This window comes from Melanaphis sacchari, unplaced genomic scaffold (assembly GCF_002803265.2).
Source record: "Melanaphis sacchari strain LSU unplaced genomic scaffold, SCAv2.0 Contig4_pilon_pilon, whole genome shotgun sequence".
In the NCBI taxonomy this organism is placed as follows: domain Eukaryota; kingdom Metazoa; phylum Arthropoda; class Insecta; order Hemiptera; family Aphididae; genus Melanaphis; species Melanaphis sacchari.
In genome coordinates this window covers 3,367,199-3,379,367 of record NW_020271335.1, presented here as the reverse complement: position 1 = coordinate 3,379,367, position 12,169 = coordinate 3,367,199, and the positions used below count along the sequence as shown (strand labels likewise).

General features: G+C 26.1%; 1 protein-coding gene across 2 annotated transcripts in view; it reads right to left on the bottom strand.

Moving 5' to 3' along the window:
* Nucleotides 1-9,480, bottom strand: part of LOC112599016 — a 32,057-nt gene extending 22,577 nt beyond the window's left edge. Inside the window, exons 1-2 of one of the 2 annotated variants that reach the window (XM_025345715.1) lie at nt 9,101-9,480; nt 3,012-3,128 (exon numbers count right to left, since the gene is read on the bottom strand). The gene's annotated coding sequence lies outside the window, so the exon portion shown is untranslated. The remainder of the gene's footprint in view (nt 1-3,011; nt 3,129-9,100) is intronic. The other variant, XM_025345714.1, reaches the window with a different exon arrangement.
* Between the last annotated feature and the right edge of the window lie 2,689 nt (nt 9,481-12,169).

Below are 12,169 nucleotides of genomic sequence, written 5' to 3'. Positions count from 1 at the left end.
TGTCTACAATATCAATAATATCGTGGCGCACTAGTAAAATATTGATACAAAGGGTTATTTTAAACCAATTACTAATTAGTTCATATCATATTAAATTGTGTTAATTAAAATCGTAAACGTAACAGGCGCAACATAAGTCGAGAAATCATATCGAGAAATACTATTAAGATAACTTTCGCAATACTGTGTAAATATTAGATTGCTATGCTTTAGCGACCCTTAGGGCTTGTGTTCATTAATTATTTTGTGTACTTTAATGGTAGATTTATAAACAATACCTATAATTTCAATACAAATATTTTAGATACTTAGTTAAACAAAACATTTAAAGCATTAAAACGCCAAGTTTCTATATACAACACAAGACTGAGTTTATACTAAACACTTAATTAAAAGACATACACATTTGAACTATGCAATTTTTAATTTGTTTGTTTTCTTGTAGTTAGTAGAATTTTTGTAAAAATTTTAAGAAGTATGCGAACCATCACATTACATAATTTTTACAGTTTATACACGTTTTTCCATGTTTGTACGAATGCCGTACATACCACATATATACGCAACAGCAATGGTGGATTCACGGTTATTACACACGTACCGGTATAATATATAATATAGGTACCTTAAGCTGTATACGGCTCTATCGGTCATTCGGAAATGTTTTGAAAGCGTTAATTTTTAATTGACGTACAAACCGTGACACGCGGAACACGTCTTACTTCAACCCGTGTGTATATCAAACCCTTTTACTTTATAATTTTCGGCCGCGGTTCATATAATAATAATAATCTTAAAACATACAAATAAATATGTCAAACTTCTAACGACGACCCGGTTAACTATATCAAAAATACGCGAACAATATCGTCAAAAAGAAGCGTAAACATTTACACACACACACAAGCAAATATAGAAGTAGTTTCGACCGCCAACAGTTTAAATGTTAAAATGATTTAACTTGAGCCGCGGGCTTACACCGGTACGTAATGTTTTGACGTGCTATGAGATTCTATGTTCAGTGTCTGCCGGCCCGAATTTCATTTTTTTATTATTATATGTATTTAATATTACTGTATGCCTTCTTCTCACGGCAAGAATTGTAGCCATGACCTCCATTTGTATAGGTACATGGAGAAGAAAAAACACATAGCACCTCAAACATATAAGACATACGTATATATGTATAATATACATGTCACCGTTACATTAAATTTCACACCGAAACACGTCCACGGACAATATTATTCTAATTACAATAAAGGGGCGCCAGCAGGCACAACTATGTACAATAATAATTAATTGTTCTTGGTCCAACTGTCACTATCGTTTTCTTACATATGGTACGCTAGCCGAATAGGGTGGTGGTGGTGGGTAAACGCATCACGAACTGTTTCATTTCTAACATGCCTGAAATACTATTCTGATTATAAAAAGAGTCATCGAGGACACAATCGCTGAGGATACTCGATCTAAATTCTGATATGCGACTATAACAGAGGAACTTTTAAGAGTTATACGTTACCAAATACCATTAAAATGATTTCACCTATCCATCAATTTGAGAATAAATTTAGAATGATTCTATGTACGATTTCAAAGCAACACGCTCATGGACCACTGCTTTAACGGTTACAGACACAAAATAAACAATTATAAACGAAACTCATAATATTTCGAGTATTAAGTTAGAATACCTGCCATTGCCGCAGCCAATCTTTATTCATGCGCTTGTCGTCTTACCGATAATGTTTCAAAGGAAAACATATCAATCTAATGTCAGAATATAATTTAATTTTCTGTAGGTTTTACGCCAACAAATATCGATACTCATTATTATGTTCGTAAACCCTGTTTTACAGAGAGTACCTACGTACAGCAACGAGTGGGAAGAACGCGCTCAGAAACCTAAACGGTTTACTCATTAAGGAAAGACGTGAATAATAATATTATGCAAGGAACCGGTTGTCACTATAACGACACGGCCCCAACTATTATCGAAACTCTAACCTAAATGCCTGAGTCGGTACAGGTTAGGTTAGGAGTTTATTTACATCGGTCAGTGACCGTGGTTCGTCTGCAAATATTATATTACACATGGTATATGTGTATATTCTACATATATATTTATATTACATCGATTAAATTCTGAATATTTTTGATAATATAGTAGTATAGTACTCATTATTATTAAATTTTATTTTAAATTTTTACCAACGTTAAGGGTTTATAGTTAACGAATTATCAAAAGTTAAAATTATTGAAATACATAAATATGGGCGAACCAATAAGATAATAGCTGAGCAATAATTTTGCAAAAAAAAAAAAAAAAAACAAACTAATTACTATGATTCATTGCATAGATAACTATTTATTACTTAATACTATAGTGTGAAAAAATCATAATAAACCTATTTTTTACGATATCACTTAAATAGACAATAATACGTATGTATATAAATATTTTTAAAAAAATATGTCAAAATAAAATACATTGAGAGTTATGATTTTTTTTTACGAATTGAATAAATAATAATAAATTAGTTTTGATTAATAAAAAAAAATCATAGATTTATAATACATACCAATGTAAATTATTATTTACTAATTATTGGATACTAATAATAAAGTCATAATATATATTTAAATCAAATAATATATTCCTAAAAAAAAATAGGTACCTAACTTATAAATATAAACGTATACTGTTATAACCCGATACTTATAATCAATAAACATAATATTTACAACAATAAAAAAATAATAATATCTACTATCCAAGTACAACAAATTATAACATTATTTGAAATAATTAAGTATCTACATTATTTTCTGATTAATTATATTTATTGTGTTTGAATAATATATACTATATAAATAATGTCTAGAATGATACACGATTATATAAACAAAGAAATGTTTCATGATCGAAAATTATTTTTATTTTTAATAATTAAATACATATATCTATAAAGTTTATTTAAAAAAATGTTATTATCATAAAAACTTACGCTTATCTATTGGAAAGCTGTAAAGTTTATGTGTCATAAAAATATATTTACTATATTCTTTGAAAGTTGGACATCTTTTTCCTTTGATACGAGTAATACATAATAGTATAATAACACCTATTAGAAATAATATAATTGTTAATGTTTATATATTTATTTAATATATACATTATTAATATTAATAATATGATAAGTTATTTAGAAACATTGAACTTGCTCCAAACAATCTCTATCAAACTAAATTAGCAATCATAGCTCGTAAATTATAGAATCTTCGATAGAATTGTGATTACGGTCCTTGAGCTCTTTTAGAATGTGAAAGGCATCTGAATAATATTTTCTAGTATTGTACACACTGCATATTATATAGTGTATTCATTTATGACATGTATAAGTCTTATTACTAGATATTATTGTGAAAAAATATTTTCCATTTCTGTTTCATTCATAACTTATTATTTTGCATATCAGACAAAGATACATTTTTTTATTTTTTTTAAATAAAATTGGTTAATTAAAAATATGGTACCTTTATATAATTATACATAATTAATAAATATTGCTTCACAATTTATTGAAATAGAATTTTCGAAATGGTAATTAAAAAAATTAAACATCAATGATTTTAAGTATGAAAATAAAAAATACCTTTTACAATATTTACACTACCTAGTAATTAATAAAAAAAAAGTTATTGTACAAATATATATATAATTATAATAATAGAATGTAGGGTTTAACTAAAAAATCTAATTTGATATTATAAGCATAATATATGAAGATAATACAATAATAAGTAATAACAATACATGAATGATAAGTTAAAATAAATCACCTATAGTAGAAACACTTTTCACTTGAATTTTTTTTTTTTAAGTTAATATCTTTTTTTTTAAATACCTAAGTCTAAGACAAAATTTATACATTTGATCTTATAGTCAATGCACCCCAAGGCGAATCGTAAAAGATGGATATCGTGATCGGACGAAAAAAGATATAATAGTCAAATTGGAGCATAGCCAAAGATAAGTGTAGACACGTTCCATTACAATATTTTTGTAATCAGTTATTATAACTATTTTATTTTATTTTGGCTTTATTGTTATGGTTTCGATATTTTTATCTTTTGCAATATGTTTTGTTATTTGGAGTACTGCACAATGTTGACGGAAGTTTTTCAATTTATGGTAAAGAGACTAAAACATTTGCTTTTTTTTTAATTTTCAACACTAGTCCTTGAATGCATTATTTTGTATTCGATTAAGTCAACATGATAAAATCTAAAAGAAAAACTTTCTCCACGAGTATTTCCTACATATTGTATTATATTATACATCCAATGCAATCGCATTATTGTATTAACTTAACTTATGAGTTGATTATGAAAGTAATGAAGACACACGTTGCAGTAATGCGTAACATTGTTTTTTCCATAACTATTTAAACATTATACAAAAAACTCTTAAGATCAAAGTTAATATACGTAATGAAATATTTAGTTAGTTTTTTAAATACAAAAATATTATTAAAATATTTTAGCCAATAGTTGTTACAATATCAGTTAATATCAGTGGGTATATACAATATTTATCAAATTAAGTGAAATTAAATTAACAGCTAATATAATGTTTAATATGATAAGAAAAACGTATTAACGCGCAGATTATTGTTTGAAAAAAAGTGAGCAACTTAAATTTTCAAATTAACATTTAATACTGTTGAGTGTAAGCATCCTTTGACTAAAATTTGTAACTAAATATATATATACATATATATAGTTCAAAATAATAAATAACTAAGCACTAATAGTGATTGATAGAATTATATAACCATTAAGTGCAAACCGTAATTCAATTTTTTTGTCATTATACGTATATGTTGCAGACCAGTAAAATAATCAGAATCAGTAATGTTTACATTCGTATTCTCGAATAGATGTAATAATAACCACCGCTCCCGTTGTACGTCGCCTCTTTGTAATCATTTTCTTCGATCAAATGTGACGTTATACTCGGTATTATAAGGTATGTAACGACATAAAAAAATAGTATCAAAATTGAAGGTACCTATACAACTATATATAAAAATAATTCTGTAATTGTGAATTTTAAAAACAACGTATAAATATGTTAACTATTGTTGAATTAAGGTTATAAACAAACATAAGCAATTTCCAGTACCTGTGCGAGTACTTTATTTTTATTAAGCCCAATCACAAATTGACTTCAATATTTTCATTTGTACTTTCCACCTAATAATAAAAGTAAACTAGATGAAAAACAAAAATCAACTCTTAAAATAAATTTCACACGTGGTCAGAATCAAAAACAAATTGACGTCAGGTTTTTAGTTACCGAATCAGTTCCTGATTTTATTACTCTTGATATTATAATATACTCACAACGCAATTGTATCATCAGAACAAGGTCACATATGTCGACTTTGTGTTAATTATTATTATATTTAATTTAGGTACGTGAAAAGCACAAGTGTGCAACAAAGGTATAGTAGTATGCCAAGCATATTTTTTTCGGACACCTACAAGTAGACGTATGCACACGTGTATCTCTTCACAGGTTTTAGTTTACGTGTAACAAGTATTGCATATATATTGCAATCCAAATATATCATCATCAATTACTAATATAAAATATTATTAAACAGTGACATGTTATCAAAAATTGCAATCACATTAACTATTTATAGGCAAAGTAATAAAAATATCCCATTTGATAAATCGTTATTAGCTGATATAATATAATTATGTTTCAGAGCTTAGAAAATTTATTCCAGTCAACAGTAAAAATTAAATACGTGAAGTTCATTTTTTAATCTGTTTAAATATTTTGATAGTAATATTTTAATCTAGTTATTTATTTTATATATTTTACAGAAATGCATACAAATAGATATTTTTCGATGCCATTATATCGTCGTATACAATGAAAAAAGATAATAAAAATTATTACATTGTGCAAAAGGAGGAAAATAGTTTAGTCTTGGGTATCTAAATTCTGATCAGGTAATTATTTTCGTCTCGAGATAATGGACGTATTTTACTTAAATATTAAATGATTTCATATTATTTTTAGGAATAAATATGGTCAAATAAACCAGTATCATATCGAATTGAGCTTTTAATAATCATAAAACACTTATTTAAACATTTTAATTATGTATTACACTAAAATAACTTTTTTTTCTAATAATTAATAGTATTTTAACTGTAATAACTAATAAACAAGTAAATACTCCTATATATATATATATATATATATATAACTAATGTTAAGTTTTTAAGAAATTTCAACACAGTATCACAGCATACTTCGATTTAAAATATTTAATATACTATTAACCATAAATATAATTTTAAAATATGCCGAAACAACTTTATTACAAAAGAAAAATATATGCAAATAAGATAGACAATTTATTGACTGTTTAATGTAAATTTATTTTGTCATTTGCTATTAAAGGCTATATAAATTTATACTAGAGAAATAAGTGTTTTTTTTTCTAATTAATTAATTAATTAAGAATATTTTAAAGATTTAGGACAATAAATCGATGTTTAAAGACATTTTCCTTGTAATTATTATTTTCCTAATACTATAGATCAAAAATGTATTCTAATTTTTACAAGATTATTATTATTTTGTTTGCATCTTTGTCTTCTTTGAATAATGTAATCATTGAATGCCATTAATCATTATTCATTACATAATAATAATTAATAACTGAATTATTACAGTCGTGCTCACTGAATTGTCTACCAAAATGTAAATATATAATCTTACGAGAAAACCACTCGACCCACTGATCACTGGTACCGTATAAGTTCTATCGAATCCAACCTTATAGGTCGAGTGTTTTATATGCACGAAAACACATTTATAAAGTTTAGTTGTACAATGCGTCGTAACCCATCAAGGTATATTATTATTTAATGTTTTGATTACATTTAAATTTTGTTTCTAGGTAAATACAAATTAATTAACTTGCAAACAGGACGTCTTCTTCTTACGAATGATATAGTTTTTGAATCTTCCGGGAACATGATGGTGTGGAAAGTGAAACTATTATCATTTGACATCCATAATACCACAAAATTAACATTTAAAGAAAGAACAACGAAATACTATACTAGATAATAATTATTTATATTTAATAAATCATAAAGATAAGAATTAAAAATTAAATGGATTGCCATTAATAGTACTAATAATAATAATAGGTATGTAGTATTTCTATATGTACATATTGTCTAGGTACCTAATAGTAAACACATTTTGTAATACGATACCCGTTTTGTTATAATTCTGTATATACTGACTACAGAATATATTATATATACCTAAACATGAAAAAGTTCATCTTATAATAAACAATAATTACTGCTGTGCAAATTTAAAATTTTTAAGCAAAGTCGATTATAATCTTTACAGTTTTAAGGGACCACCGGGAGACGAGAATTTTCTGTAAAAGATATTGATTGCATTTATAAAATTATACTTAACGCATCTTTATCGTGATGGACGAGATTAGTAAGATTTCTCAACGAAAAGTAGCCGCAACCACCATCATTTATAATATGCTTATACAATTCAGCCTTGCAGGTGACTTTTAATTTCACTGTATAATATGTTTATTTAATTAAAGAATGTGAAAATGCAAATAAATTAAATATAAAAAAACATATAGTCGTCTAACCAGATTGCGAATATGGATAATGTCACCTTACTTTGTACTAAAAATATTATATTTTACACGATAGAGAAAAAACTCGTTTCAAATGATATTTTTCGTAATTTGTTAAACAATTATGTGACCCCTTTCCTAAACAAAAATAAAATAAAATATCGCTGGTTGTATTTTAATCCACGTTAGTACACGATACTCATTTAACCATCAAATATAAGTGCACTAAAGAAGATCTATATATCAAGTACCTCTATGGGCTTAATTAAGGGTATCATTATTATAAAACGCTAAACACGTAGGATTAAATAAATCCATATAAAAACCACTTCGATTGTTTAATCAAACGTTATTTATACTGAGAAATAAAAAATAAAAATTATAGCTAATAAATATAAAATTAAACTCGAAATAAATTAACCTGAACGATAAAATCTAAAAAAAAATTATTATCTTTTACAAACATAATAACAATAGGTAACATCAATATTAGTAATGTAGCCAGAGCTTCCAAAAGGTGCTTTCAGCCGTCAATTTTAGGAAAATTTAAAAATACTTCCAGTGTTTTGTAAACATACTTATTACAAAAGATTTTTATTAAAATTATAATTTGTATGAAGGTGACTGTAAAATTCTAAAATGTTATACACCTAAGGCACTGCACACCAAACTTCTAAAGGATCTTAGATTAGTCTCCCCTATATGCCTATTAATATAACAAATTATCAGTAAAATCCTAACTACACCACTGGATAATATCTATCCATTTTATAACAACATTTACTTTTAAAACGGTCAGTTAAAAATTTATTCGTGTATTATATTAATATGCCTACAGTTATACAAACACATACAAGTATATACACACTCACACAAAGGCATATAATAGTTTAATAACATAGACACATTACTATTATCTAAATAGAAAGAAATGAAGAGGAGCAAAGAGTTGGTAGTTCATTTTTATACGAGAGACAACCCTAAAACCTGAACGGAATGTTACCTATTGTATTCACCTGACCGGGTGTAGGGTGTGCTGATGGTGATTTTACTGCCCCCCCCCCCCTCAACACAAACACACCAGACGAACCTGTTTCGTTATTATTATTTTTTGTATACACACAGCTACATAGAGTGTGGTAGTATCATATTATTATTATTTATTCGTCCCGTTGCACATCCAAAACGGCATATTATAATAATATTATGTACTTAAATAGGCATATATTTATATAACGACGTCAGTTGTTATGTGAAATAATTTATGAACGGGCGATTTGGCTCATCCAAATCGCGGTTTTATATAGTTAAGCAGACAAAGATAGCAATAAAACAAAATAAATTCGAAAAACAAAATCGTGAAAGTAAATTAACTTTTAGGTACTCACCAAAATATCACGTTAGCAAATTATTTCTTTATCGGGCGTCGTACCTTCAATACCTATAAAAAGTACAGTACGGTCGTCCGAACGGCACTAGACTCGTAAGATACCAGTATTATCGTAAAATCCGTATACGATTACATGACGTTTTGTCTTAAATAAATTGCCAAGACCGAGAAAAAAATGATGACAATATATCGTTTAGAATTCGTACGATGCACACTGAATGTTAAAAATATAGTCACAATAATAATAATAATCACAATAACGGCGTACCGGCGATTTTTTTTCGTATAACAATTGTTCGATTTATTCTTAAGAACGAACGACAACTAACAACAACGTTTATCCGTTAGCTATTGGTGCACTGACTCTGTGGTGGTTTCGATGAAGTCACACGGCTAGCACGGCGGCTTTTCACCGGACAACCAATTACCAACTGTGCAACGATAGTGCGACCGCGCAGTGCGTACCAACTGCATTATGGCAACGACGCGAAGCAACTGTTACTAAACGCATTAAAGTAAGTTACCTATGTCCTACAGGTGCACCACAACCCTACAAGTTCTTTATCCGATGGTACACATCCCTTTGTTACATTTCTTACAATGTTGACAATGTTCTATATATATAAAGTAATATCCTTACATTGAAATGTATTTTTTATGATATTTTATATTAAACGTAAATATACTACCTACTAAGTGTACTTTACAACACTGACAGAGAAATTACAGTAGGTACTGGACATTAATTCATATGTCAATTATTACGAAGGCGGAAATCATTTTATTATATTATTCGTAAAACCATAAGTTAATATGACAATAATAATTATAATATGTAATAATATAATATTAGAAAAAACATTGATTTTATGATATTATATACAATACAATACAACATCACGTCACTACCTACATAAGTATACAATTAATATTAAATGTTAAAACTAAAATTATTAGTTTTTTAAACTATTTTAGATAGAATAAAATTATAGGTACATTTTACACACATACAAGTAACCATATTACGATCGTTTGATTATTATAACATATGTAACGTAGATAGCTTTATTAAGTGTTTTTAGAAAGGAAGGGTTAAATCAATAAAATATAATCAAATTTTAACCTATATTATTTTATATTTTATAGACAAAATATATCCAATTTAATATTTTAAAATTGATTGGAGACTCTTCATACCTTCTCACCACAACAAATTGGTAAATGGAACACACCTGATTTAACGTGATGCAACGTAAATATTTCTTATAGTCTTTGAAACATCATAATTTTATAAGACATATCTTCGATCATATTATAATAATTGGATATAAGTAAATAATTATATTAAAAATGTTCAATATTAATAAGAACCACATTTCTTGACAATTATGTTATTTTTTAAATAATATTTTCAAAATATATCTTTGAGGAATGGAATTTAATATTTTAAAATCATCTATATTTTGTATTTCTGTATCAAATGTACCATTTATAAACCATAGACTTCATCTAGAAATTTCATGTGAATAGACTTATCTAAGTTTAATCAGATGAACAACCGATTTATGAATAGGTACATAATTTCAAATTAACATAATATACGAATACACCTTCGGAATAAACAAAATTCAGTCTCCGAGTGACTTTTCAATATTCATATAATATTTTTTTCCCAATCACAAGTACTAAGTACCGAATATACATTTCCATATATTATAGGTTCATTAATCATTTTACAAATTTTAACCAAAAAATCTTTAGCTTTAATTCTGTATTTATTTATTTGTTTTTTTTTTTTTTTATTTTAATCAATATTATTATATTAATCATATGTTTCGACTACAGGGATCATTAATTTTTCGTAATATGATATTTTAAATAATTATAAAACTCGTAATAATAAATAAATAAATTTATAATCATATTTTTTATTGCAGTATTAATATATTTTTCTACTTCGGTACTCCTGAAAAATAGGATAACGTTTTCTATTCGGTAATCAACAAATTACAATTATTCATAGAGGTTCTATGCTATGAAATTTGAAAAATTGTTATAGTTTGTTAATATTTGTAAAATTTCTGATTAAATTAAATGCTCTAAAAAAAAAAAATTGTAAAATAAACCACCCTGTAATTATAGCAAAACTCTATTTTAATATCACTACTTTTACAATTCCTGGTTACGCTCGTCGACGTTTTAAACATATTTATAATGCTGCAAATACTTAAATAATATTATACTTATTATGCAATTTTAACAACGAATTCTAATTAATAAATATTTTGAGATAAGTATTCTCAAATTGTATTAACTTATAGGTGATTTAAAATACGTCAACACCGATGTTTAATACATATCGCAGTAAATATATAAGTTAACGTTATAAACACGTTAAGGATAATATGTTTTCCGATGTTCTAATAAGAGTGCCACAAAAAAAAAACTTTTAATGAATTTTATATTCAATTTGGGTTCAATAGGGTTGTTATTAAAATTTAATTTCCAAATAGTTTTCGAATATTTAAATGTTCAATTTTTTAATAAATGTTGTCAAAATCCAAATCTCGAATGCTTATTAAAAATTTTGCACATATAATTAGTATTAGATATTTTTTAATGGCAACTTAAAAAAAAAATTGTAAGAAATCTTGCATAACGTTTTCAGCGTTTTGATCAATTATGAAAATTGTATCAACATTTATAAAATAAACTAAAAAATGTCAATGCCTATAGAAATTGCCTAAAATAAATGGTAATATTTTTAAAATTGAATACCTTATAGAAAATAATAATTTAAGTTTAATACTGAAATGTTTCAAGTATCAAGAATTAATATTTTTTGATTTACAACAAAGTAACAAAAATCATCTAAAGAGAAACCATTAATTAATATATTTTGTATATTTAATTTCGTCATTTTAAAATTCAGTTGCTTATACAAATAAATGTAAATTTAGATTTAACTTAAATTTTTAATTTGATTAGGAACAACTTATGAAGAGTCTTGTATAACATTTTCTTGCTTTTTTAATAAATATATATTTTTTTTATCAACCCTCATGGA